This window comes from Phasianus colchicus, chromosome 5 (assembly GCF_987193195.1).
Source record: "Phasianus colchicus chromosome 5, bPhaCol1.hap1.1, whole genome shotgun sequence".
In the NCBI taxonomy this organism is placed as follows: Eukaryota; Metazoa; Chordata; class Aves; order Galliformes; family Phasianidae; genus Phasianus; species Phasianus colchicus.
This window is the reverse complement of record NC_143440.1, coordinates 13,730,293-13,758,169: the sequence shown is the minus strand read 5'-3', so window position 1 is coordinate 13,758,169 and position 27,877 is coordinate 13,730,293. Positions and strand designations below refer to the sequence as shown.

At 38.4% G+C, this 27,877-nt stretch overlaps 1 protein-coding gene across 18 annotated transcripts in view; it reads left to right on the top strand.

Moving 5' to 3' along the window:
- PTPN5 (protein tyrosine phosphatase non-receptor type 5) overlaps positions 1-27,877 on the top strand; it is a 102,835-nt gene that overhangs the window by 27,749 nt on the left and 47,209 nt on the right. For 2 of the 18 annotated variants that reach the window (XM_090140560.1, XM_031614002.2), the window contains exon 1: positions 26,400-26,540. The exons of the other annotated variants lie outside the window; for them this stretch is intronic. The gene's annotated coding sequence lies outside the window, so the exon portion shown is untranslated. Of the gene's footprint in view, positions 1-26,399; positions 26,541-27,877 lie in introns of those variants that run through there. 18 annotated transcript variants of the gene reach the window in all.

The window sequence follows — 27,877 nt, the reverse complement described above, 5'->3', positions numbered from 1 at the left end:
TCAAGGTTTTCTCACAGCCATGGGCACATACCAGAACATTTCACCTTTATAACTGCAAAGTTGGTATTAAATGCTACCAGATCTAAGTATTGTTTTCACATCAGTTATGATGGTAAATACAAAATTTGCAAGGCATTTGAAAATAAGGTGGTGTATGTTTTCAGAGATAAAACCAGTTCCAAACCATCCTTGCTTTAGTAGTACTTTCTTCTGAGTGCTCACAGAATGATGGGGCAAGTTAGGCAATAGATGGGCTTATTTCTTTCAACAGTTTAAAAAGACACACGTTCCTAAGTTATGTGATAGGAGAAGAGGAAGCAGAAGATGAATTCTTCAATTCAGAGTCAGTGAAGAGAGAGGAATTAAGTGTGGATTCTGGCAAGGCATCTTCACTGAAAGCTGACTGTAACAATTGCAGGTTGTTTTGGAACAGTGAATTCTTTCTAGAAGCTGCAGGGATCTAGAGGTATAGACCTTGTGTCTGCAATTTCAGTGTTAATTCTTCATTTGGTCTCTCTGGAAATATAAAGAAAGCGTTTTTATACCAGCATTTGAAAACTGTGGTTAACTGCCAGCATTAGGGAAGGTCAAAGAACGGCATTTGGGACCGCTGCCATTGCAAACAGCCTTATGTTAAAAACTCAGATGTGTGTGTAAGTTGGCTCGTGTCAGCTGAACCACAATGACTACACATACATATTCTTAGTCTGCTTTTGTAAAAGTGCTAAGCAATTTTTCCTGAATTTTAGCAAAATTATTCTGTTTGCAATGAACTGAAGGCATTCTGAATGCCCCTGCGCTTAAATGAAGTAGTAACTTTCTATACTAGTTATAACTGTTCAGACAACAGGGCCCTTTGTGTTAAGACAGGATAACATAAAGAGAGCTGTGCAAAAAGGATTAGTGTTTTTCATTATATTGCTTTATAGAGTTTGAGGGTAAAATTTGGCCATCAGCAGAGTCATGATTACTTGTTGGTAACTCACATGCAGGCTGTTGGATTGGAATGAGTGCATTTTATAAAGGCAGACTGACTTTTTACCCTGTCTGATAGTGATAGTCCAAGGGGAAATGGCTTTAAACTAAAAGAGGGGAAAACTAGTTTAGATGTTTGGAGGAAATTCTTTACTTAAAGGGTGGTGAGGTACTGAAACATGTTGCCCAGAGAAGCTGTAGATGCCTCGTCCCCGGAGACTTTCGGGGCCAGTTTGCATGGGGCCATGGATAGACTGATCTTGTGGTTGGCAGCCCTGTCTACAGTTGAGGGTTGGAGCTGATTGATCTTTAAGGTCCCTTCCTACCCAAGCCATTCTAAGTGTGTTTCCAAGTGGACTGTGATGTACTAGTGTAGTCAGAACTAATCTTTTCAGTTTTGAGTAAGACAAACTATGATTTCAGCAGGACCTCTGTAGGACAGGTAATTAGAGGATTTAGGCCCTTTTTATACTCTTGTACTTCAGGAGACATCCTGATTGGGCTTGTGATGCTAAGTGTGTTTGTATCAATGGAAAGAGCTGTATTGGTTTCTATGGGCTTTTTATGAAAGCGGATGAACTGGCCAATGTGCGTATTGCGTGGATGTCCAACATTTTGCCTTGCCTGGGCCACAGTCAGTGAAGAAGAGTTGTCTCAGACTGCATATAAAGCATATAATATAGTTAACGTGTATAAATTAAAAAAAAAAAAAAAAAAAAACCTTTTAAAATATATATTTTTTTAATTAAAATGTAAAAAAGAAAGCAACAGAAACATAAAACTAGTGGGATATTTGATGTTTTTGTGAAACTAATGCATCAGTGTCTGTTCGATGGAAGTGGATGCAAGTCTTAGTGAGTTCTCAAGGTGCTCATCAGAGATATTAGAACTATTACTCTTTCTGTGATTCATCCTTGAAAACAGCACAAGATGTTATTCTCTGTTAAGATAAGTCTTATAAAAGGATACTAAAGAGACATGATCAATTTTTTCTTTGAGTTGAATGTCTGGTTGATTTTTTTGAAATCTTGAAACCTACTCTTAAATTCCTTTATCAAAACTGAATACAAGGCTGTATATCTGTATATTTTTTAAACATTTAATATTTGTTCACAAAACTATGTGTAGTCAAAACATCAAAGTGCATGAAATTATTTGCCATAATGTGAGCTTGTCATAATTTAAGTTCCATTTTGAATGCTTTGGTTTGAAACATAGCACAGATAAATCGATTTTTGCCTTCAAGGTGCATGTTTAACTTATTTAAATATGAGTGGTCAAATCCACCAAAAATGCTAAATCAATGAGCCATTTTTCATCTTTAGGTTCTGGAATAATTTTTCCTTTTGATTTTTATAAATGACTTGGTTTCATTTTACAAATCATAAAATCTTTTGAGCATTTTACCCTGACTTAGCCACCTTCCTTCGGAAAAGTAAATGATGTCCCCATAATCAGTTTTAAAGAACTTCTGGAACTGGCAATGATTCAGTCCATTGGACTTCATGAAATTCACAGCTTTGATGACAATTTGCATGGCATTATCCCCCTCTACTCAGCTCTCATGAGGCTCATCTGGAGTACTGTGTCCAGGCCTGTGGCCCCCAGCACAAAAAAAGATGCAGAGCTCTTGGAACAGATGGTCTGCTGGTTGGTGACCCTGCACATAGCAGGGGGTTGGAACTAGATGATCATTGTGGTCCTTTTCAACCCAGGCCATTCTATGATTCTATAATCTTTGAAGCTTTTGCACATAAATTTTCTTGATGTACAATGCAGGGATATTTCATCAAATGTGAGATGCTAGTGGCAGTTGCATCATGTTCTGCTAATTTTGTAAGTCCCTCTTTTTTTTTTTTTTACCAGCATTGCTGGAGTACCATCAGTAGCTATACCAGGTATGTTGACAATAGTTTAAGAGAATTACTTTAATGTAATTTTTACTGGTTCATACAAATTAAGAGATGTAATTATGTCTTTTAATGGCACAAAAGATGCTGTTTCTTCAGTGACAATATTTCATAATCAATGTCTCAATGTTTCATAATCAATCTAATCACAGTGGCAAGCTGAGCTATGTTTGTGGCTTCAGTACTTCCATCTATTACCAAAGCATAACATTTGAAATTAGCAGCTTTACTCTCCAAATTAATTTCAATAGATTTTCCTGTTTCTTCAGTTCACTTGGCTACAGTCTGGTGAGACAAACTGATTTTAGAAAAATCCATTTTTTTAAAATCAGAACACATTATAGCTGCCACACTTTTCAAACATCTCTTAATAAACTTGCCATCAGTAAATGGTTTTTTTAATTGTTTTGCAATCAGATTTGCTACCACGTAACTAGCTTTTGTAACAGAGTCTGCTTGACTTTTAAGGTTTTTAAAAAGATTTTGTTGAGATGACAGATCTTTTTTCAGTTTCACTATTTTGTCTTTACAGAGCATTCCTTGATATGAACCGAATTTGGCAGCATGTTTTTGCAGATAATGTCTTTTCAAATTGTAATCTTTGAAACTGACAGTGTTTCCTTACAAATTAACCATGGCTCCATATTATTTGTTTTGACAAAAAAGTACTCATCTGTCCATTTTTCACTGAACGCTCTTCCTTCATCCAGGATCTTTTTGGATTCTCTTTTCTACTGAGATGCCAGGAAGTAGGTTGAAATATTACTATTGGCAATCACTGCATTTTCTCAATAAACTGCACAAGCACGTGTCATGCACAATACACGTGGAGCTCAATGTGAGTGAGCATGTGATGAGCACGAGAGGCAGAGTCTGTACTGCAGCACACCCTCCCCGTGCCCTGTTTCCAGCACACACAGTGCTGATCACACATCAGTGGCTTGATTGTTGCTGAGCAATGGGTGTGTACCCAGTGTAAAGCCATTGCCTCGATGGCACAGGGCAGGAGAGGGCCACATTGTGAGCTGGGCTGGGCTGCTTGCAGGCTATGGGTTGAACGTGCATGGCACAGTGCTTTAGAAGTAAATGGCAAACTATGTAAGCCTTAGAAGCAAAGCACTGTATCTTCCAAATAAAAAAAAATACAACTCTGGCCATTCTCTTATTAGATCTTGTAAAGAAGGAAGAAGTCCTTGTAGTTTATTAGTGGTGGGTTTTGTTACAACATACTTATATGATCCTGTTCACCCATGTTTTTTGCTTTGAGTGATAAATTGTGATATGAAGTCTCAGAGGCTATGATGAACTAAATTTTTTGTTCAGCTAAGCCCAGTGTATGGCAAGAATGATACAGGCAACAGTCCTTAACAGTTAAGTAGTGAAGGTCTCAGTCTTGTACTCAGACCTTTAAATACCCTGAGATTTTAGTGAAAACTGTCATTACTGTGGATGCCCCTCCCTGGAGGTGTTCAAGACCAAGCTGAACAGGGCTCTGAGCAGCCTGGTCTAGTGGGAGGTGTCCTTGCCTATAGCAGGGAGTTTGGAATCAGATGATCTTATGGGTCCTTTTCAACTCAAACCATTCTATGATTATGATTTCAAGTAAAGGTTTTAGGTGAATCCCCATTCCTATAAGCAAGTAATAAGTGAACAAAGATGGATCAACAACGACATGGGAGTATGCTTCATCTCGTTTTTGTGCTTCCCTTCACATCATCACTTGCAAAAAGCTAATCTAGTCAGTAAAACTACAGTCAAAAGCCTGTTGAACATGCTTCCAGGCAGAGCTGCTTTCAGACAGTACTTCTCGCCTTAGAAGAGGTCAAAGTACAGATGGGTGAGCTTCCATCTCCAGCTGTTCAAGGGATTTGCAGTCTAGTGCCAGGCTGCTCTCCAATAAGCTGTTCCATGCAGGGGTCTGGGCCTAAGAAATGATGATAAACATGAACCATAAACACTGAAACAAACTAACAATGCTATCATAATATTAAACGTTTTTTCTTTTCATTGATGTAATTTCTTTTCCTGGTAGTTTCATATCAGTAGCTTGGTAATTTATGGGTGAAAATTACATCATGGTACTTTTTGATTAACAGACTGTTTAAAAAAAACAAAAACAAAAAAAACCCAAAAACTCTGATGATTCTTGAACATCTGGTAGTGTTAAAGCTCAGACTTTTCACTTGTTTTTTAGGATTCTAAGAGCATAAAGGACATAAACAGTAATCTTAGAGGACTGTCTGTCCAGGAGCAGACATTGGAACTGAGATACCATGTGACTAAAAGGACTGAGTGCATGTCATATGGTAAATAAGGCAAGGAAGATCAGATTATACCATACTGTGACTTTAGTATGGATAAAAAAACATCATACTCTTTCAGAACTTGTCCTAATCTTGGAGAACGAAAGGAGCAAGAAACTCAAACCTTACTGCAGGTTCTAAGTGCTCTATAAGACCCAGTTAGCATGAAAGATATGATTTTGCTACATCTTTTAATTATGGTAAATATTTATTTTAGTTTAGCTGTGGATCTCATAATATGCAAAGGTTTCATTTGTGATCTGTTCAAAGGCAACTTGATGTCTATGAACCTTGTTTTAACTAGAATTTCTCAGGAAGACTAAAGGATTGAGCTTTTATTGGTGGTAAGCATAAGAAAGTAGCTTTTGGATTATTTTTTTTAAAGTGGTGTTAGAGCAGTGGGTGTCCAGTTATCATGGACTTAGTTCTAAGCATTCTGCCCCTTAGCTAGAAAGCGTTTCCTTTCTGCATAATAAAGGCTCTTTTACAAAGGCTGGACTTTCAGTTGGGAATTTGGTGCAGCTAAAACTTTATTTTTATTTGTTAGAAAGCTGTTCTATTTTCCTTCTGATTATAGCATAAGAACGCCTTAATGCTGTGCTGGTCCAACCTTACATACCACCTTGTAAGTATGGATGTTTTGCAGATTATTGCCATCCATTGCTGTTTTTATGGTACAGAAAGCAGTTCAGCCTTTCAAATAAACTCCAAGCTGTGAAGGAAGGCCCAGATTGTGGAGAGAAGATACTAGAAGTCCTTACTGGGAAGCATTTGGAGGGCAAAAACATGTTCTAGATGTGAATGGGTTAATTTCACCTACTACATGCTTTATTTCAGAAATGCTTCTTTATGAGCTGTGACCTATTCTCATTTATCTAAGAATCACGAGAAGGTTTGAGTACCCTGCAAACATTTCTGCTTTGTGTTCCCATTCTCTTTAAAGATTAGATACTAGTAGTCAGCTCTGACTAGCTGATAATCAACGCTTGTTGTTTATTCGATAGCAGAAAGGATATGCTTTCCTTTCTGTAAGCTCAGAATCATGCTAGTGTTCTTTGCAGAATTTATCTTAGGCAAATCTTGTTCAGGTGCTCTGAGGCCAAGTAAGTAGAAATCTCATTTTCTTAGGACTTGTTCACACATACAATAAATTGCAAACGTACTTCTTGCCTGAAAGCACTTACTCTTGGTAGCTGAGCATAATTAAAACATAATACTGCATGCTATCTCATCTTTAGAGACACTTTACATAAGCTTCAAAGCAAGATGTTAATGCCATTCTGCTGGTTGTATAAAAAGTAGATTCAGAAATTACTTTATAGAGCCAATCAAATTTATCCCTGCACTAAGATTTGGGAAGTACATAGTTAAAATATGAGTGAATTTGATCCATCTGCCACCACAGACACCACAAAGTCTACTAAGTCTTATTACTAGCTAGCCTTTTTACTGGGTAGTAAAGGTGTGTATTTATGGTATAACATTGGTATATGTTACTTGAAGACCATAGAATCACAAAATGGCTTGGGTTGGAAGGAACATAGAAGATCATCTAGTTCAAATCCCCCTGCCTTGTGTGGGGTTGCCACCCCCTGTGTGAGGAATACAATTAAGATACTGACTATGTTCAGAGCACTTTAATAGTTCACTTCCTATTCACTTTCTGTTGGTATGTGTGCTTTGGGGAGAATATATGAAAGGTTCTGATATGGTAATGCTTTTCTTTACAAAGTTAATATGGAGCTTCACTTTTACCCCTTCTGTTTTTACTTAGGCTTTTGCATTGCCCTAAAAGAAGTGTTCCCCTCGAATTTTCTCTGAATGCTGCTTAGCATAAATAATGTGTTTATGCACGTAGCCTGCAAGTTTTTCATCAAAATGATTATTAATTCAGTGGTTACACTGGCTTCCTCTTTATATGTGGGCAATACAAAGGAAAGATTTTTTTCAAACTCAGTTTTGTTTTCCTTACGGATTAAGGTGTGGGTAGCTCTGCCTTGCAGAAAAGCTTAGCCTGGAAAAACCTGATGTGGGATGGGAGAAAAAAGATTGACAGCTGCATATCACATGACATGAAGGTGAACTTGTTCCAACAAGAAAAAGTCTAAACTCTGCAGCTTAACGTGAGGTCATGTATGTGCCTATGTGTTAATGTAATATTCTCAACCTTGAAGCACTGGTAAAGTACTGTGGGGGAAAAAAAATAAATTGGTTTGTGTAGGCTGCCTCTGGTAAACATGTTTGCTGGAAGGGTTCCCTGAAGTTGTTTTGGAGGTGGCTGAGTACATGAGCTTTGGCATAAGAGGTAAAGACAGTGAGAAAGTATCAATGATAGAAATTTGAGTGACAGCTCATGAAATGGTGTATGAAATGCAAAGTGTCTTTCAAGTTGTCAGAAGCAGCTTTGAAATAAATGTTTTGAAGTTATTTTCTATGAATTGTCATAGGGCTATAGGCTGACCCTACACTTCTGGTTTGGCAAAGAAATTGATATCATTCTGCTTGCTCACAAACATGCTAATGAACTTTCACACTGAAGAAAATGCTGTCTAGAATGCAGCTGCAAGTTCTCAGTATGGAGTGGGTTAAGGAATAGTCATTTTGAGTGACTAGAAGGGTATTTATTTCATGGAACTGTCTCAATGCTTTATTTTGCAGCTCATATCTAACACTGCACATTTTTTGCTTGATGCACTGAGTAAAATTGGATGGTGCTTCTGGAGACTTAAAAAGTTTTGCTGTATTGCCATGCTGTGGTACAGAGAGTAAAGAGAATGCAGATAGAAGGGATCTCATCAACCTATGGAAACAGGCAAAAATTAAGCATCCTAACTTGTAAGGAGCATGCGCTTAGGGTGGCAATTTGAAGCTGAGTTCACTGAGTTCAATCTTTTTTAAAGCAGGTTTCTTCTGCAGAATGTGTGCGAAACCCAACATGGTAGAAAATGAAAATGATGAAAATCTCTTTCCATCTCTGAGCAGCATCTCAGATTCAAAGAGATGATGAATGCAAGACAGTTTGCAGTGCCAAGGCGCACTGTATCTAAAGGTTCGCATATATAAGGGCACTGATTTCAACAGAGTTAAATTTAAAATTAGTCTGTTCTTGACAAGTATCAATTTGGTAAATTACTATGTGCTAGTTTTAGTTATGTGGTCCTTATCAGTTCAGTACAGTTTATCTCAGTGTTATATAAGGAGGTTTGCCTTCAAGGAGCTTCTCTTTGAGAAAGCTATAGACTTACTGTGGTATGTGAGAGCATAATTGTTGTTTCATGTGGGCTAGGTTGTAATCCATATTTCTTTTGTTGGTGTGTTGCACTAATAATCCCAATGACATCGGAGAGATTTCTCACAAGAACAATGAAGAAGTGAGTAAGGAAGCCTTAGCTTGACACTCTGTGGTTTATACTGCTTCTGTTTGAAAAGTAAAATATCATAACAGACTCTTAGTGGAAAGAAGGCTCTCTTGGGAATGTAGTTGTTTTCCTTACTACATGATTAGACAAATACAAGTTTGAGTACAAGAGACAATGTACAATTAAAATTGTGTTTTCATTAAATGGATGTTCTGTGATCTTGTTGCATTTCTAAACAGTAGTCAGTATTTCTAATGAATACTTGATTCAGCAAGAGATTTGTGGTTATTGCTTGTATAGTAATATGAACAGTTTTACTAACCATGTGCAAATAGAAAGATGAAAAAAACACCCTATCTTTTTTTCGTACTAGGCTGTATTTCTTCCTGTTCTACTACAAATCATGAAGAAGCACACAGAAGGTAAAAGGGTTGAAAATGCCAGTTGTAACAAGGAGCATCAAAATAAGTTTAGCTATGGTTGGCAAGTTCAATGTTTATCAATTGTTTACCAATAAATTTCCACATCACAATTCTGCTTTTATGAAGGTCTTGAAGCAAAGGTAGCATTTGAAAAACATCTATTGTGTGGCATATCTTTATGAAGGGTTAGACTGGTTCTTAAGCTTTTGCTGCATAGGTGACAGGTGAACTGTCTTTAAGTTCTTCTTCCTGTTCTGTCCCTGTATCAAATTGTTTTCTGCTATATACCATGCAGGTGGCATAACTGTTATTGTGACATTTGTAATTTACTGAGACTTATGCCTGCTAAGACTCAATAGCCCAACAAAGCAATCAGAATATCAGAGATATAGTTTTGTTCAATACCAAAGATAGTACTGTATTATTCAGGCTGGAATTTCCAGAGACACTGAAGGAAACTGATAATAGGAAATTGATTTGTTTTCTACTGGAGTTCTAATGGAAGATGGCAGCCTTTGGCTATCTTTCAGGCATCCTGCATAAAACCATAAGCATCACCTTTCTGGTATGGTCTTGGATGACAAATTACTTTCTAAACCATTGTGGAAAGACACCAGTTTTCCTTGCATCCCTATAACCATGAGATGAAAACTAGAAATAGGATAGGTGGGCATGAGTGACAAGTAAACAACTTTAGCAGGCTATCTTGAATAACAGTCTGAAAGGAGCTGTGAAGTTGGCTGGTCTCTGGCAATTCTGAAAGCTTGATATTGTTGCAGTATGCATTTTCAGTTTTGAATTGCTATTAAGGCTTATAATGAACTAAAAAAAACATAGTAGGCCACATAGTAGGCCACTGAATGAGAAGATACAGATTTCTGCAGGCAGTGGTTTATAGTAGTGGATGCATTGTCATCTTCAGTGTAACATGCCAGGTAACAAGATACAATACACGCGCAGATTGATCCAACAAAGTGTTTTGGTGCAAAGCTCCAGCTGTGATTTGGGTTTCCACAGCAAGATATCTTAACCACTCTGCTATTGCTACTTCTCCAGTAGCTGTGAGATTTTCCTAGATTTCCACAAGGATATACATCTCTTTTCCTCCATGTGCTTTCCACCCTGCATTTTCCTTTCTCAGCTAGCCTCCTATCTCAGTGGCAGAATGGTTTGGGTACTACTTCCAAATTGATGAGAAGACGGAAATTGCCTCATTTGCTCGATGCTGCTGTCACTCTCCTCCCGGGGTTATTCAGGACTATCCTGTCAGTTCTTTCCTTTGCTATTCATATTAGGATGATCTTCCATTCTTGTGCTCTTACCTCTCTGCATGTAGTGCTTTTGTTTTAACCTTTGTCTTTAAGAACCGCAAAAGATACATTAGGCCATGTGCTTTATCTGTGTCAGAGTGAGATCTGAGAGGCATCATCTTGAAGGAGGTAGAGGTATATGGTCTTGAGAAGAGATGTAGTAGCCTACATGTACCATGACAAAAACAACAGCGAACGGGACATAGTGGGATATTCACTGGAATGGTATTTCTTGGCCTGTCATGTGTACCTGTGAGCTCATTTTCTACTTCAGTGGAAGCTTGTTATAGGGGACCAAGGTTCCCTATAGCCCTGGCTAGTACTGTAAGATTTCCCCACTTAGAACTTTTCCTTATGATGTCTGTGCCAAACCTAAACATTCCTGCAATTTGCAGCCTGGAATGCTGGGTTCCCAGCTGCCCAATATGTAGATGCTAATATTTTCATGGTTGTGCAAGATTCCTTAATTGTCAGAGACACATGGACATGTATTTGTGTGCTGTATTTGCAGACAAACAATTCAAGAAAGCAAAAACATATGGTCATCAGTAGCTTGAAAAGCCTGCCAGCATTTGTTTCAAAAGCAATTGTGCAGTCTTTTCTCTTTCAGTGTGAAATAGACTGAATGCTTTTAAGCTATTTTTGAAAAATGGTACTTAGGCCCTACTTTTGAAAAGGGATTCAAATTGCGTGAGATCCTGTCTCAGCAGAACTAAGCACTGTCTAGCCAAACTGAGGATTCTGGGAATTTCCTAGACCCACAGAAAATCTGGTTTATTGATGTTCTGAATCATTTGGGGGTGGTGCTCAGTATCAGATTTCCCAATCCAAAAAATAAATAAAAGATCTACTGTTTCTGCAGCTTTGCCTTTGAAAAATTCCATGAAGAGCTCACAGTAGCAATTAGGAAATTACAGCCATAGAAAAAGCTGAACTAGATCATCTCATGCTTCAGAGTTTGGGTTCTAATCTGTAGATCAAGGGATTCCAGAAGAAAGGCAGGGAAGACTCTCCTGTAACTCTGAGGTATTTAATCTCCAAGAGGAAGGAAGTTTTCAGTATACTGCTCCCCTTGCATATGCTGCCTTGTTTGATTTGAGCTACTGCCAGCTGCTGTTTTTAGTCTCCCCTCAGTCCTTCTGCCAGGCTTCAACACTTCTCTTCCTGTGGGCTTCTCTTCTATAGCCTTGTATTCATTTTCCCTTTCTCATCTCTTTTCTCATCACATTCTCATTTCTGTTATTCCCAAACACTGTCAACCTTTCTTTTGTCTGTGCCTTCACCTTTATTTTATCTTTTTCTTTTTGCTGCTAGTCTGTTGTTTAGCTTGGCTTTCGTCTTTTATGTTACCTGATGGAGAGTGTTTTTGCAGGACCTGGATTAACATCATAAGCAGACATTTTAGAGGTCAAAAATACTAAGGCACCTGTTTCAGGAACTTGAGACCTAAAACAGTGCAGTATTTTTGGGATCTGGCATATTATTACACATCAGTTTTTCTACATGCTTCACTGTCTGGATTGTAGACTTGTCTGAAAGGCAGATTGGTCACCTGCTGTGCATTTAGCCCATCTCACATGTAGATGAGATACTGATTTATTGCAGAGTTGCACATTTGGATGCTACATGGTCTTCCACAAAAGTAGACCCTCCAGGATTTTTGCGGGCTAGCTAGACATGCTAATTAACTACATGTGTTTTCAAGATGCTCCTATATTCAAAGACAAGCTTACTTGTTGCTTTGTGAGTAAGAGTTCCTCTGCTTAATTACTTAATTACTTCATCAGTTTCAAGGATGGTCATCCTGACTTAGATAAAATACATATTTGCTATACATAAGGATAAATTTACAAGGGTTTGAACAAGGGTTAGTACTTAGTGACAGCAGACTCAATGACGAATGGGCAAACTAGTCATATAACTACATCCTGAAATAAGCTGGAAGTGAATCTGGTAAAAATTCTAGTCATTTTTGAGAACAGAATCTTGCTGATTTTTGAGGTGAAGCAAATCACACTTTGCAAGTCTAATATATCATGGTGTCTTAAACTTCTACAGCTGATTCATTTTAAGCAGTCAGAAGGCAGTTCGTAATCAAAGAAAGAGCATCCATTTTGCTTTTTGCTATCAGTTAACAAAGTCAGCTTTCTCTTGTCCCTTTAGAAACACTCCAATGTTGAAAAGCACAGTACTTTTGAAATCATGCTCTCTAGGCTTCTGTCTTACCAGTTTGTAGATTGAGATTTCATGTCTTGCTTATGCTTGTTGGTAGCATTTCTATACTTAACAGGTAGAAATGCAAGAAAACTCATTGAGAAGTTTTCTAACAAGGTTAACATTAAGAAGAGAGTGGGAGGGAAATACCATCCTCAAAAATCAGAGGTATTAATGATGGAATGATTTTTTTCATTGTGTCACAGCTCTCTCTCAAAAAAGAAGCCTTGGGAGCCTGAGACTTGCTTTGTCTCTTTTGCATCTTCTTATCTCTTTCCTCCCACTTGTGATCTCTGATCTTTGTTAATCTTAACTTGCTTTATATGTTCACTGGGAGGGGAGGGACTGCAAGGACTAAAGTTAGTGTTGAGCAGGTGTTGAGTCATGCGTCAACCCTCCAAAAGCAGTGAGGAGCAGTCTTCCAACCCTGCTGCCTGAGAAGTGTTGTCAAAGTAGGGGTGGTCATGGCATGGTCTCACTTGGTTGGTAGGGGTATTCAGCTGCAGTAGATTTCCAGCTGTAGTGTGACCTGTTTGAGAATTTAGTTGAGTTGGACCTGGAAGTTACCCATGGCTGTTTAACCACAAAATCCTTCTGAGAGAGATCTGGTTTCTTTGTAAAAAGCACCTTATTCAAGCACATTACTGAGGGAATGAACAGGAAAGAGAGTGTCTTAGTGAGCTGTGGTTTAACTATGTGTATTTCTCTGCATAAATCAATGGCATTTTAATTTCCCAAACAAAACTGCCAGCTAATTGGATCCATCCACTAGCTTATGGAAGTAGAAACCTAATAAACTAAGTTTCTTCTCATATGCCTTGCCATCTTAGCATTCTGGTTGACATCTAAGCTTTAAATGCACAATACTGTTCATATTTTGTGTTGCGTTGCATTCTATATAATTTAATCTCTGAAATGGCGCCCACAGCTACAAAATGTACTTGCATTGGGTTGTTAGACCGTTTTCACTGTGGGATCTGAATGCCTCTGCACCCCATGCTGTGGTAGCAGGCTGCCTGGGTATTACTATGTTGTGATTCTTACTCTGCACCCACCAAAGAGTGTGAGCATTTATCAGGTGTCCTTAATAGCACGAATCTGACTGCTTTATTTTCAGCTGGTAAGTTAAATAACATGCTCTTTAAAAGATAAAACAGTTTCACCTGAAAGCAAATGCCCACAAAGAATTTTATTTAGTCCTTACAGCAGAGGCCATTTGCTGTTGATGATTGCCATCGTGGCACGCTTCAAGTGAGAACAAACATACTACTTTCCTCCAGTACACACAGACCTTTTTCCTAACAGATTTATTCATTAAGCATATGCCCAAAGACTACAGCTATTGCCACATTTAAATAGAACAGTTTTTTCATTGCTTTTCTTAGATACAGTGCCACAGTGCTATGAAAAATCCATTAACATTCTGGATTTAATTAACTAACAAATTCTATCAGAGCTCCTTTCTGTGCCAGAGTTTATATTACAATAGACAGATAAATAGTGTGTGTTTGAGACTAATCTTCAAATTATGGTCCAAATTTGCTACTTTGCAAAGTCTTCAGGAGTTTGGGTGCCTTTTCTTCTCTATATATATCTATAAAAAAAAAAAACAAACAATCACCTCTGAGCCCAGAAACTGACTGAGGTGATAAGGCTGCAGGGCTTGATCCTGACTTCCTTGTGAAGGCTGCTTTCTTGCTGAAATGGGTAAAAGGAACAACAAAAGAAAAATCATCTAGCCAGTTTGGCTGGCTGTCCTGAAGAAGGATGATGCTCCTGAAAGACACTAAGTGACTTTCATTTTTCTTTGTTGTTATTGTGCAGGGGCTCTCAAAATGGCTCCTTTAGCAATCTGTGCTGCCTTTTACTGCTGTGTTCTTTCTGACACTGTCAGGTTCTGAATCTCCATGGCCAGGACACAAGAGCCTGTGATGTTTTCCACGGGTGCAAATGCATGTGCAGCAGCTCTTAGATGAAGCTTCCTTTGTCCTTGAGGTATTTCTGTATGCTACTAAATTGCTATTCCTAGTGGAGATGTGTGAATTTGGTGATTTTATGGCTTTTCAGTTGGCAAGATTATTTCAAGATCTGTAAAGATAAAAGGTAAGTACATGGACTGCAATGTTGTAATTACACACACCAGCCCCTCCCCCCCCCCATTCCCCCTCCCAACCTCCTCTCTAAAGAAAGAAAAAAAGTAGAACTTGAGATCTGGATTAATCTGTGTCCCCATTTATCATATCTGCTGTAGATCACAGCACTTCTGCCTGAACCAGTCATAAAATCTTTCTTTGAGCTCTTTAAGCTTTCTTGTCCATTCTGCTTATGATGTTCCCAGCATAATTAATGCCATCTTCAGTAAAAGTGATGGGGAAAAAAAAAAAAAAAAAAAAAAAAAAAAAAAAAAAAAAAAAGTGTTATGCATATTTGTTACCAGGAGTTGAAAGTTTCAAGGAAAAAAAATAATAATCTTTGAGTAGATTCTAACTCTCGTGGAAAAAAAAGAGATTGAGAAGGTATGGAAAGTTCTGCATTTGTCCTCAAAGCTATGAATTCTAAGATTGTTTAGTACAGATTTTCTTCTACTTTTTGTAGAAGAAAAGTGTGCATCTGAGTGTGAGAAGAGTATGAAGAATTTGCAAATGAAATACTCCGGATAAAATAGTAGAAATATAGCGGTGTGGATGAGAGGTATATTGACACATACCAGCAGCCACATTTCATTAAGAGTGCACTATGAAAGGTGATTGACTGTATGTACTTCAAAATACATTAAATCCATGTTTTCAGGAACATCACAGAAAGCTGGCACAGCACTTTCAGCATTGGAACAAAACAGTAGGATGACTTTGATTCCATTAGGATACACTTGTTGCTTTTGTGATGACCTGTATTATAAATATTATGAAATCAGGAGCTCCTGAAAAAAATAAAAATGTCCTGATTAGGACATGATAAAGCAAAGTTTTTGAACAGCTCAAATTTGCATTGCATAGATGAGGTAGTAAAATTACTTGTTGTTCTTTCATCTTCAGAATAAGAAAATGGTGTGAAACCTTTGATACCTGTAGCAATGTGAGATTATAACAGCATACCTCCTTGATAGCTCTGCCTCTCACAAAAGCATCAGGTGTTTTGCCTGCTTTTGTGGAACGTCAAATCACATTCAAACCCACTTCAGAATGATCTTGGTTCAAGGTAACCAAGAGCATGTCCACACTGATTGCTGGTGTACAGAACAAAACTCTATAGGCTAGCTGGAAGCAGACATGCAACATTGATGCAGCACCCAGATCCAAAATGGTGTCTTCACACAGCTTTGCTTACAACCTTGTGGACCTACTGGTTAATGTCAGCTGTTGCTAAGAGGTTGCCATGAGGTAATGACATGTAAGGGGCAGTCATCTTCTTGGATCAAACGAAACTTTGGGATGCGGGCACCTGCAAGATTTTCACTGCTTTAATTTGTTTTGTAGAGGGAGTGAAGTTCTTGACTACAGACAAATGGTGCAAAATTCTCCCAGAATTATTGCAAAACTTATCATAAGCATGTGCTTTTTTTTTCTCACCTACTCTGACATAGATCCATAACAACTTGTGCGTGTCTGTTTATATATCTAGACAAAACATTGCCCTGTGCACGTTTCTATCTCAGGGAAGAGGATGAAAAGGCAAACTGTTGGGGCTTTTTGTGGGTTTTTTTAGCAACTTAAAGCTGTGCATCTATGTTGATGAGCACGAGATATATATATATATATATACACATACACACACACGCTCTTGTAGATTGGACATAAATAAACACAGTGAACTACTACCTTCTTCTAGGAGTAGTCTTTGATTTTGTGCTGTTATGTGGTTAGTTAGGAGAGGTTAATGGGACTGTTATGCATCTTACTGTGTCCCTAACTTGAAGATTCTGCAATTACAGATGTAGGAGAATACAGAACTGGAAGCAATAGCATTTGATTTTGTAGGTTTTGCATTTGTGCCCATAATGAAGTAGCCTTGAGTGGTAATAGAGGTAAAATTAAGTGTGGACATCCTGTTTCTAGCTGTTTGCACTCTTTACTAACCAAGTGGTTATTCTGGAGCCTAAATGATAATACCTAAATGATACCATTGTTTCTTGAGGAAGCTAACCGGTTCAAGCATAGCCTTTTAAAATCTGTGAAAGAAAGTGAAATACTTATACTTGCAGTAGTACCCTTGAGGCATATATAAGGTTTGTGACTGAAGATGATTGTTAAGACTGCTCTTGATACAATTTACTTTGCCAGGGAAGAGTATGTCATTGGAATAAATGTTGAATGTGATAGTGGCTTTCCTAAACCTTTTTGCTGAAGGCTCCAGGGCATAAGATTTTAGTCACTTAGTAAAGCACGGTTATATCTAAATGAATGAAAACTTAAAATCTTCATGTCTGAACTTGGCAGGAGGCCAGCATGTTGCCCAACTGCTTCAAGGTGCAAGACCTGTCATTCCCCAAAGCAGGAGATGGATATAAAACCTATGGACAGCAGGCTAGGAAATAACTCAAAAGAAATTAGAAATGCAAAGTGGTATTTGCATTACAGCTGTAGAATTTCTTTGCATGCAAGAAGAAATATGCTTTTTTGAGTAATACAAGTGTGCTAATGCCAGTACAAATGACAGTATTAGCAAAATCAAATATTTTCAAAAGCATGCACTTTTCTTTTAATTTTCTAATTGACTCTGGTACCACAGAGCTGTTTGACTGATATAAAATTATTGCAGCTTTTTTTGTTGGTATTTTGTTTGGTTTTGTATGCATTGAGGCCCTTTTAAGCATATCCTGCAGTTCATGGGTGTTTTTATTAAAATAATAATTAAAAAAAAAAAAAGAGCAACAGAAACATAAAATTGGTGGGATATTTGACCTTGTTTTTATGAATCTAATGCATAAATGTCTGATTTGATGAAAGTGGTTGCAATTCCTAGTGAGCTCATCAGAGATCTTTGATGAAATTTTACTCTTTTTATACCTCGTCCTTGACAATTATTGTTCTCAAATGTACATACTGACATGCTGAGATCAAACTCTATAGCCAGATTAAGGATATAGAGCAGGTATGTTTAATTCAGCGGTGCACATACACTGGGTGCAAGGGAGGGTAGCTTTGCCTAACTTGTACACCGTGAGGAAAAAGCGTGCTACAGATATAGACCGAATTAATACATAATCAATTGTTTCCAGGAATTCAGATACATATTCATTAGATTTCTGAGAATTCATTAGCATGCAGACCCTCCCCCTCCCACGTGCGTAGTGAGTTGTGGGGGGGTCTCGTCCTGGTGGTTGTGGGATGAAGAAACATAGTATTCCTTGAGAAGGCTCCTAATCTTCCTCGCTGTAAACTTCTGACCCTACAGGAGGGGCAGCCCCCGATGCAGTTCTAGCCTGCCCTGAGGACATCTTATCACCTCCATGCCAGATATCCTCGGGCTGTTCTCAGACTCTTAATTTTATGTTCTCTACCCCCTCATTGTCTCAGTGCCAGTGTCTGCAGTCCAATTCTTCTAACAACCTCTACATATTTGCTTCTGTAAGCTATCTCTAACTATCTCTATCCCAGTTCCTGTGAAGCTCTTTTCTCATCTTTTTACTATGGGGCCCTTCTCTCATCCTTCAATACTGCCAAATAATGACATGAATAATGACATGAATAAGAAGTGATTGAGGCAGATGAGGGATGAGAAGATAAGGGGTATTCTTCTACTATAAAAGTCTGTTAAAGAGACATGATCAGATTTTTTTTTTTTAGTTGAACGTCTGATTGCAACTATACATTCATTTCAAAAAAAGTATTTGTCAACTTGAGATGGAGTTGCAAATATACCAAAATTTTAATGATTTTTCTGATCTTGTAACCTGTTCTCAAATTCTTGAATCAAAACTGAAAACAAGGCTGTGTATTTTTCACTGTTCACAGGACTGTGTTTAGCCAATGTATCAAAACATATAAAATTATTTGCCATAACCTGAGCTAGCACTTCACTGTGCCCTTCCCGTGTCCTGCTTTCAGCTCATTGGCAGTGCCAATTGCACACTGATGTTTGATGTTGGTGAGCAATGGGTGCACGCCCCAGGGCCGGGCTGGGCCACTCAGTGGGGCAGAGCTGTCATCATGATGGTGTGGGGTGAGAGCCCCGCCACACTGTGGGCTGTGCTGGGCTGCATGTGGCCCATGGGCTGGAATGCCTGCTGTGGTAAAAGGCATGAAAGCGATCATTTGGATTTGAGCAGGGAGAGTTGATTATCCTGCCTCGAAAGAGGATTAAACCCTGTGCAGCTAAATCTGCATTTTTTCTTGCGCTGTTGACAGTTCTTCCCAGCTATGTTGCCCATGCAAGGCTGATCCATCAGCAGTCTAAGCAGTAGTTCTTCTTGAAATATAGAATTATAGAGCTGCTTTGTGCATTTCAATTTTTGCTGTTAAATGGAGTTTTCTGACTGGGACACAAACTCAGCTGAAAGTCAACTTGCAGTGTGCTTGTATAAACTCAAGTACGTGCTCCCCTGCCCCCCTCAAAAAAAAAAAAAAAAAAAAAAATTATTACCAGGCACTTGAAAAACTTTGAAGAAAACAGCATAACAAAGAAATGTTTTTTAATGCATGTTTCAAAAATGCAGTCAATTGTTAAGCAGTAATCAAAAAGAACTTCTGTAAAGGGGTTAATAGGAAAAAAGGAAAAAGCCTTGTACAGAAAATAAAAACCAACAAAAGAAGCTTTGAATAGAGCCCTGATTGAAAGATAGCAAATGCTAATTACGTGTGGGTGTGATGGAAGTTAATATTCACAGCCCCTGCCCACCAGGGGTCTGCATTCACTTTTCAAGTGCAGTAATTTGACACTATTTAATATTTTAATTGTTTTGAACCAAACACTGCTCTAGGAGCCCTAACTGCCGTGAGAAATAGTGTATCTTTTAACTTGACAGGTTTCCCAGGAGAAAAGGACACTGCTTAACAACACATCCTTTCTTTAAGACCTCTGAGCATTAGTACATCTTTCAAGAATAAACCTCTTGTGTATTTGATTTAATAGTGGGAGTAAGACTTATGTGAGGGCAAGGGTACAACTAATTTTCCATTAGAAATTCAGAGGAACTCCCCCACTATTAGCAGAAGCACAGTGATTTATATACAGTACAGGAGGAAAATGAGACCCGAGCAGATGGTACAGTAGCTATCACATACCTTCCATTTGGTTCCTCTATTTAACCATCTCTTATTTCTGATGGTTCTTAGCGTTTCATCTTTGCTGAACTGAGAGGCCTATCTTTCTAGAGCAAAGAGCTGATGATTTTACTTTCCTCTCAGTCCTGTGTAAGAAGAGCTTACACCTGAACTAGACTCTTATCAGCAAAGGGTGTTGTGAGCTAATTTGCCCTTTCAACTTCAATGTAAATGATTACAGACTACAGATTGGGTGAGATTACCAGAACTACCAGATGATAAGTTTATCATACTAGATGGTCTTGTTATATTAAGCAGCCAGTAGCATTGTGCAGGGCTCTGTGTTTGGGAGGAGTGCTGCTTTGAGTATCTGATTTTACCAAGGCAGGAAGAGGTTGGCAGCAGCCCAAACAAGGTTTCTGAGTCTCATCCTTCCAGGGCAACAAAGTCTCCAATGAGAGGATGCATCCTTCCCTCGTCAGCAATGACTTCATAGTCCAGAGAAACTCTTTAATTTATTTGGAATAACAGATTTACAGAGGCAAGGAACTTTGAGAACATTTTTGAGTTTTGCTTTTCTCTTTCATGTATTTATTTTCCCCTCCGTCATATTTTTTCATGAGCTGTTTCTCAAACCAAACGATGAGCACAAGAGATGAACTTAGGGAAGAGTTCATACAGAAAGAGATATTGAAACAATGTCACTAAACTCTTTTCAGACTGGGAAGAAGAAGAACCAGAAGAATTACCAAGAAAAGGGCGCAAAAGTTTGCAAAGAAGAGACATTCTCACAAGTGAAAAACAGTCTTATTTTCTCTAGCGCTAGATCTACCTTAACAAAAACAAAATTATCTAGTTCTTAATTTTTCTACTGGGTACAACCAGTAACAGTCTGAGAATCAGAATTATATCATAGAATGGCTTGGGTTGGAAGGGACCTCAAAGGTTATCTAGTTCTAATGCCTCTGCCATGGGCAGGGTTGCCTGCCACTAAACCAAGCACTAGATCAGGTTGCCCAGGGCACCATCTAGCCTGGCCTTGAACACCTCCAGAAATGGGACATCCACAGCCTCTCTGGGCAGTCTTTTTTCAGCACCTCACCTCTGGCTCTGTGAAAAATTTCCCCCCTGACATCTAATCTAAATCTTCTCTTCTGTAGTTTAAAATCATTTCCCCTTGTCATATCACTTTCTATCCTTGTAAAAAGTTGATTTCCTTCCTTTTTATAGCTCCCTTTAAATATTGAAAGGTTGTAATTGAGGTCTCCTTGAGATCTTCTCTTCTCTAGACAGAATAAGCCAAGTTCCCTCAGTCTGTCTTCATAGGAGAGGTGTTCAAGCCCTCTGATGATCATTGTGAGCTTCCTCTGGATCCTCTCCAAAAGCTTGACATCTTTCCCGAGTTGGGGTCCCCAGCCCTGGATGTAGTACACCAGGTAGTCCTTCACAGTTATCCTGGTTTAGTCTGAAAGTCAGTTTCAGAGGTGCTTTTTGGAACAACTTTCAAAACCCGGAATCTTCTGGGATATTTTTTTTTTCTGTGTGACATCAAAAATTGCAGTGTTTAAAAATCCATTTAAATTACTATGGAAATAATATTTCTTTGAATGTATCAGTTCAGCTGTACTACCTAACTGTACTACCTAACATAGTACCCATACACCTGTACCCACGATAGCAATGATAAACAGATATCTCATCACTGGTAAGTCTCTTTTTCACACTGAAATTTATCAGAAAGTAAGTGGTGTTGACTCCTGTTGTAGCTTTCATAGAAATCAATCATAAGAAAGTGGCTAAGATTTTTCTCTTCATATTATTCAGTTTAAAGAAGAAATTGGAACTGATTGACATTTCCACTGCAGCAGCTCAGCTAAAGATAACCTTCGGAGCTGGGATCTATCCAGAAGGTATTGGCACTTGTCATTGTGGCAGTTCACTGTGACAGCCAGGCAATTGCTTCACAGTGTCTGTTGAACTGTTGAGAAAAAAATCATAGCCATCTTGAAAACTCTTTGAAGGTGGAGAAAAGGAGGAAAGCCTTAAGTTTGATATGAAGCCCCAGATGAACAGAACAAGTCAGCAGGGGCATTTAATCAGTGAGTGATTGGGAATCAGATGAGATCTGCGTTTGTTCATTGACCAATCTCTTGTGGAAGAGGAAGAGAGGGAGGCAGTTTATCTTGCAATCTGATGTTTCTTTTCTCCATCCCTCTCCAGCAGCTAGCAGGCTTGCTCACGTACGTGACCCTGCAGTATCGTAATAGTGGTCCTGGGTGAACATTTTTTTCTTGCTTAACCTCTTTTTTTTTCCTCCCACCCGTTCCAGATGAAGTGGCAGGTGGACTGAGTGGGAGCAGTGTGAAAATGAATGCAGAGAAAATGTGTGACTCAACAGTTCAGCAGGGAGCTGCTGAGTGGAAAGGCAACTATTCTCCCTGCACACTCTGGTAGCGGATTCTTGTTCTTTCAGATATGAGAATAGGCCATTTATGGATGGAGCTTTGCAGCTCACTAGCAAGGAAAAGGGTTGCGTATTCTTTTAGCAGAACTTATCTCAAGTAGAGAAGAAATTTGTCTAAATGTCATTTAAAAAACCTTACCAGTGAAAAGGGAGAGGTAGTGGACTAGAAATACTCAGTTTGCTGCATGGTTTGATTGCTTTTCTGCTTGAGTTTTCTCCTTGTTTTCTTTTCTTTTGATGTGTCTCTGCATTTTAGTAATCATTTTGCTTTAAGCAGCATCTGTATTCTATCAAGTGACCTTGAAGTGTGCAAATCTCTGGTGCTTTACCTGACTAATAGAAAATAGCCATTTCCCTTTCTGCACTTCTGTCTCAAGAACTTCAGTGAATATCTGCCTTTCTCAGAATGAAGGCTACTGGCTTCTAAATGCTCTAACTACCACTCACAGGCAATCAAATGCAAAGGGAAAATTATGCTTTTTAGGGATTATCTGCTATCATGTAATGGTAAACATTTTCCTCAATGTTTGAGAGAGGCACTGCATTGTATAAGGTTTGGGATATTTTTGTAATGATACATAAAAAGGGGATATTTTATTATCGATTTCTATGTTTTTCATTCAGAAGGAAGAAATGTGCTTCAGGTCTTCCCAGACTTCCCAGCAGTAAGAGATACATACTGTGAACATACTCACTACAAGCTCAGTTTGAAATCTATGGTTTGCATAGTCATCACAGCACTGTCCACAAACTTCTCTTCTAGTGTTTGATCTTTCAAAGAACAGATGAACTCTTTCATTTTCAGCTGATGCAGATAATGTGTGCATGCACACACACGCACACAGTCAGCCCAGCTTCACAGGGTGGTATTTTTTTGAATCTGTGGAGAACCTGAAACAGAGTCATTGAAAGCCCAGAGCAGCTTCCATCCTCTTGATGGGCATATCAGTTTAGGAGCCAAACACACCAAATTAAATACCACTGCTCTTGGTAACTTCCAGTGTGATCATTCTAGCAAAAGCATGCATCTTTCCCACATAGAATCCCTTAATGTTATACATTTTCAGTTGTTCCCCGCTTATCTGTGAATGCCTACAGCTTGGCACAGATAATTGTAATGGTACAGAGCAGACAAGCTTAATGCAAACAAAAAGCATTGGAAATCAAAAGCTGAATTCTTGTGGCTACATATGAGATTGAGGTCCCAGTGAGCTTTCCATTCCTCTGTGTTCTGTCAGAGTTGATAGCCACGGCTGTTTGGACAACTTGGATTTGTCAGACTTATTTCCTCTACAGACTCTGTCACAGAATAGAATGAAATATGAGATTGCAGTTTGCTCTCCTTGAAGTGTTAGATAAATCTAACTGGCTTCCAGTTAGATACAGAAGGGTTTTTGGAGTTACCTGGGTGCCTTACAGAGTTAGTCAAGTACGTAGTACGTGTATCTGTTAAGGTTAGTGTCTGAGTTAAGCTGCATAGTGTCTTCCAAAGTAGCTCTCTATGTGGTTTGACATGACATGACAAACATAAGATCTAGCAATAACAGTTTCATGGCAGCTAGAATTTGGACTTTTTTCCACAGTGGAATTAGAAGTATTTAGTTGAGTGAAATTGTTGTAAATCACTTCTAACTCCAGGAATGCAGTAGCAGGTAATTATAAGGTGCTCTAAAGGTTGTTGTTCTTTGCAGGTCTTAATTGGACTACTTTTAGGGACTACATGCTGCTCTTTCAGTGATATTTTTATTCCTTTATAATATTTTTATTTTTTATTATTTATTTGGGAAAGATAAGAGCATGAGGCACTTGGAAACACAGCAGATCAGTGATCAAATAGAATAGAAGTATCATAGTGGACACGGTACAAAGAAAATCAATAATGGAGGAGGTAGAAAGAGATGCATTCTTAATATTACTAAGGAATATGAAATAGTATTCCCACTGCTTTCAACACAGCTGATTGGATCTTGAGCGTAATTTTTAACGTAACTTGTCATGAGTTAAGAATGCAGAGGATGTGAAGGAAAAACAGCCTTTCCTGCATATGGTGTATTGTATCTATCTGTAAAGAGTTATGACATCAGCCATTATGTTTATCTACTTAATGCATGAGATTACCAGGTTGTAAAGAAGTTTAGTAAAAGTTTGAGTTGTAGGTTAGTGACCTCACAGCTGATTTCCTGTGGAGAGAGGAATGTGAGTACACAAGTTTTTTGCTATGTAAGTACAATACTTCTCCTTCCTCATATCTGCTTTCTCCCAGACCATTGTAGTGCAGAAGAAATGTTTGTTTCTTGTTCCAAAAATTTATTATACTGTTTTCATCCTTCTCATACATCATTGTGTTGCAAGCAAAACAGAGAATGTCCTCTGAACTGGTATCTTTATCCTAGAGCTCTGTTTCCTGAGTGGATGAGTTGTTCTATTGTACTCCAGCGCAAGCTGCATCATGTTCGTGTGCACTCTGAAGCAGCTCATTCGTCTTAGAAGTGTCTTGACAGAATCTGGATTTCCCTGCAATCAGTGTCTCCTGACATTCAGATTTAACAGGATACATGAAGTGCATATCCAGGACTGCATATGCAGTTTCAGTGCCTGTGAAAATGAGCTTTGCTGGCTCATATCAGTAGAACGTGTTCATTTACTATTCTCTAATTGATGGTAGGTCTCCCTAGCAGCTGGATGAAAAATCTGAAACAATGATTTCAATAGATTATTGCATGTGGATACTTAAAGATGGAGAGGCTATATGTAGATTTAGGTCTGTGATATAAAATGTTGATAATTTTGCTGGCTATGAAGCATAGCTGGCACATTCATGATTTTCAATGCTTCCTGACTCCAGACCCATTGTTCAATGTGAATTCTTGCCAAACACAGCTGTCATGAAGATGTAGGCAGATTCAGAGAGATATGGATCCTCCTCACACGTAACACATGCATGGGACAGTGCAGTTGAGCTGCTTACAGCTTGCTGACTGCCGGAGCTAGAGAGCTGGCAGTGTAGGTGAGGCCATTTCTCTCTTCTAGTTTGTGCATCTAGGACATGACTCAGTAGTTCATTAATTCCCTGCCTATTGCTATCCTGCCCAAAGATACCTCCCCTTAGTGTGGGACAGTACCCACACTAAGAAGTGAGCAGAGTAGATGGTCTTCCCTGTTTTTCTTGGTGGTGTTTGCCCTGAAATAATGATTTCCTAATCATTATGAAGTATAGCCTAGATACATGATCTTGGGATTTATTTTTGGCAACTTGTACTGATGGCTGTGTTTAGGAAAAGGATGCAAGATGGGTCCTTCACTTAGTTTGACTGAAAGATCAGGAGAGACGTTTAAGTTTATGGTGCTGTTCTGAAATTTTAAGTTGTTTTAATAAGCCATACGCTTGATATAGATGTCTGAGACATTTTAGTTCTTCCAGTTGATTTTTCTAGCAAATGTAGCCCTGTGCCAAAGGAGAACTATTGGTGGAACTTGAATCCATATTTCCATGATGTAGAAATTCATAGGGATATCATGTGGATGTTGCAATTTGCTGTTGATCAAATCGCTATCAAAGTAAAGCTTAATTGGTTTCTTCTGGATGGGGAGTCATTCTTATCAGCTGTCTCAAAACCTTCACACTGACCTTTATTGATATCTCACTCATATTACCTAATCTGTGCAGCGAAAGAAATTACAGACTGCTAGGGAAAATAATGCAGCAATATAGAATTGTGATATAAAGTTCGATAATTGAAATATTATTTAAAGCTGATATAGTTAAATCAATACAAAATCTTAGGTAGGCATCATTATGTTTGTAAACATCTTCTGTAATTTGGAATAATAACGGGTTTTTTTAGTGAACTTGAATTAATCCAGATTTAATTCTTTGTTTACTGAAGACAGTAATCTTAATATGTATCTTTATCATAATATGTATGGATTCTGACATTTCTGCATTATTTGTGTTCTTGACTTGGTGTGTCTGATTTTTTATTTTATTTTTTTTTTATTGTATTAGTGAAAGGAAACTGCTGGCAGCAGATAAACAATAACATTTCAGCAGAGCAGCAGTCCTTGACTCTTAGGTTCATGTACCACTACCTCAGAGTAGAAATGATATGAAGGACAATAGATTACTTCTATCAGGCAGCCATAAGAACATGACTCCTTCAATTGTACATCTGTTGCTAGACAACACTGGAATTCTGGGAATTAAGCTTCTTGGCTCTGGAGAGGCATAGATCCCCATGGTTACAGATCCAGCACTCCCCTAACTTTGACGTCTTTGTTCCAAAAGGCGTGTGGTCAAGTGGCCTTAACATCGTCAGTTAGTGTCAGGGTTCTGTTTCCAACTTAGGCAGAAGTGGCCTTGTAAAATTTCAGGCTCTAACAGGTATGAAATGTAGAAATTCTATTTACCTGCATAACAAGGTGAATGAGGTTCTGGTCTGTTAAAAAAAAAAGCCTTTGAAATATTATGAGTTTCTAAGAAAGAGTTGAAAGCTGAGCTTGGAATCTGTGTTCTCTGGTTGTCTTTCCAAAGATATTTTATTTCTGCTTTGCGGATATTTTAGTGAAGCTTTTGGAAAGTGCATCCAACAAAAGCCATCATGAAGGTTTAGAAAAACAGTAAATTAAAGGGTTTATTAGCCATTCTCAGGGACTGAGGTGCATTATTTAATGCTGATGGAGGAAAAGTAGGACTTAAAACGTGTTTGATAAAAACAGGAGGTTAGAGTCTTGAAGTCACAATAAAGTGTTTAGATAGACAATTCTGTATGTTTATCTCAGCCAAATGTGAATGTCTTCCTACATGGATGGCAAAAATAATTTCTAACATCAATTTTCTGTCCCCACTAAATCTCAACTTCTAGTTGCAAAACAGAACGTGACCATTCCACAAACAAGCAAAACCAGAAAAAAACTGACAAATAGTAACAAGGGTTTTCCCCGTTGTCCTTGTCAAAATCCAGTAAGACATGAAGGTTTGCAAGCTTGGAAATCTCCAACAAACTTGTTATGGAACACGAAAACAGAGGTCAACATTGAAGGTGTTTAGGCAGCCTTTACAAGAGACATGGCTGCTATGTTGTCATCTTGTCAATCTTTGAGTTTAGCTCTACGTGTCATGGTATCAGGAATGTTAAATGGGTGGTCAGTGTCTGTGGACAAAAAGTATTGGGCTCTGTATGTTTCTTGGAGGGGGTGTTGTCAGAGTCTGTACGTTACTGGCTGGACCCTGAGGGATGGACACAGAGTTCCCTTGACCTCTTCAGCTGTATTCCACAAACTGCTTTTTATTAACAAGTGCCACTTTATAGGTCATGTCTTCCAGCATTAGAGGTGTACAGATGAAAGTGAAGAGAAATTTACCACTGTGAGAAATACAGGCTGGAATTGTCGATGTTTATTTTTTACCTTTTTAGTTTCACCTATTTCCATGTTTTATCAGCATATGTTTAATATGAAAAAGATGGCGTTGGTGCTGATTGCTGTGCTGAGTCTTCCCTGGCTAATAGTCTATCGGTTAATTCCAGCATATACCTGTGGTGTATAGCTTATATAGCTGAATGTGTCTATATAGGCGTGCATTTTCATGCTTCCTGAGAAATACCTGCAAAAAGATGATGAAAATAACTACCCAGAACCACTTAGACCCCTCATACCCTTCTTAGGCTATTCCCCTTCACAAACTAAGTGGAAATAGTTTGAATATAAGAAACAAGTAAC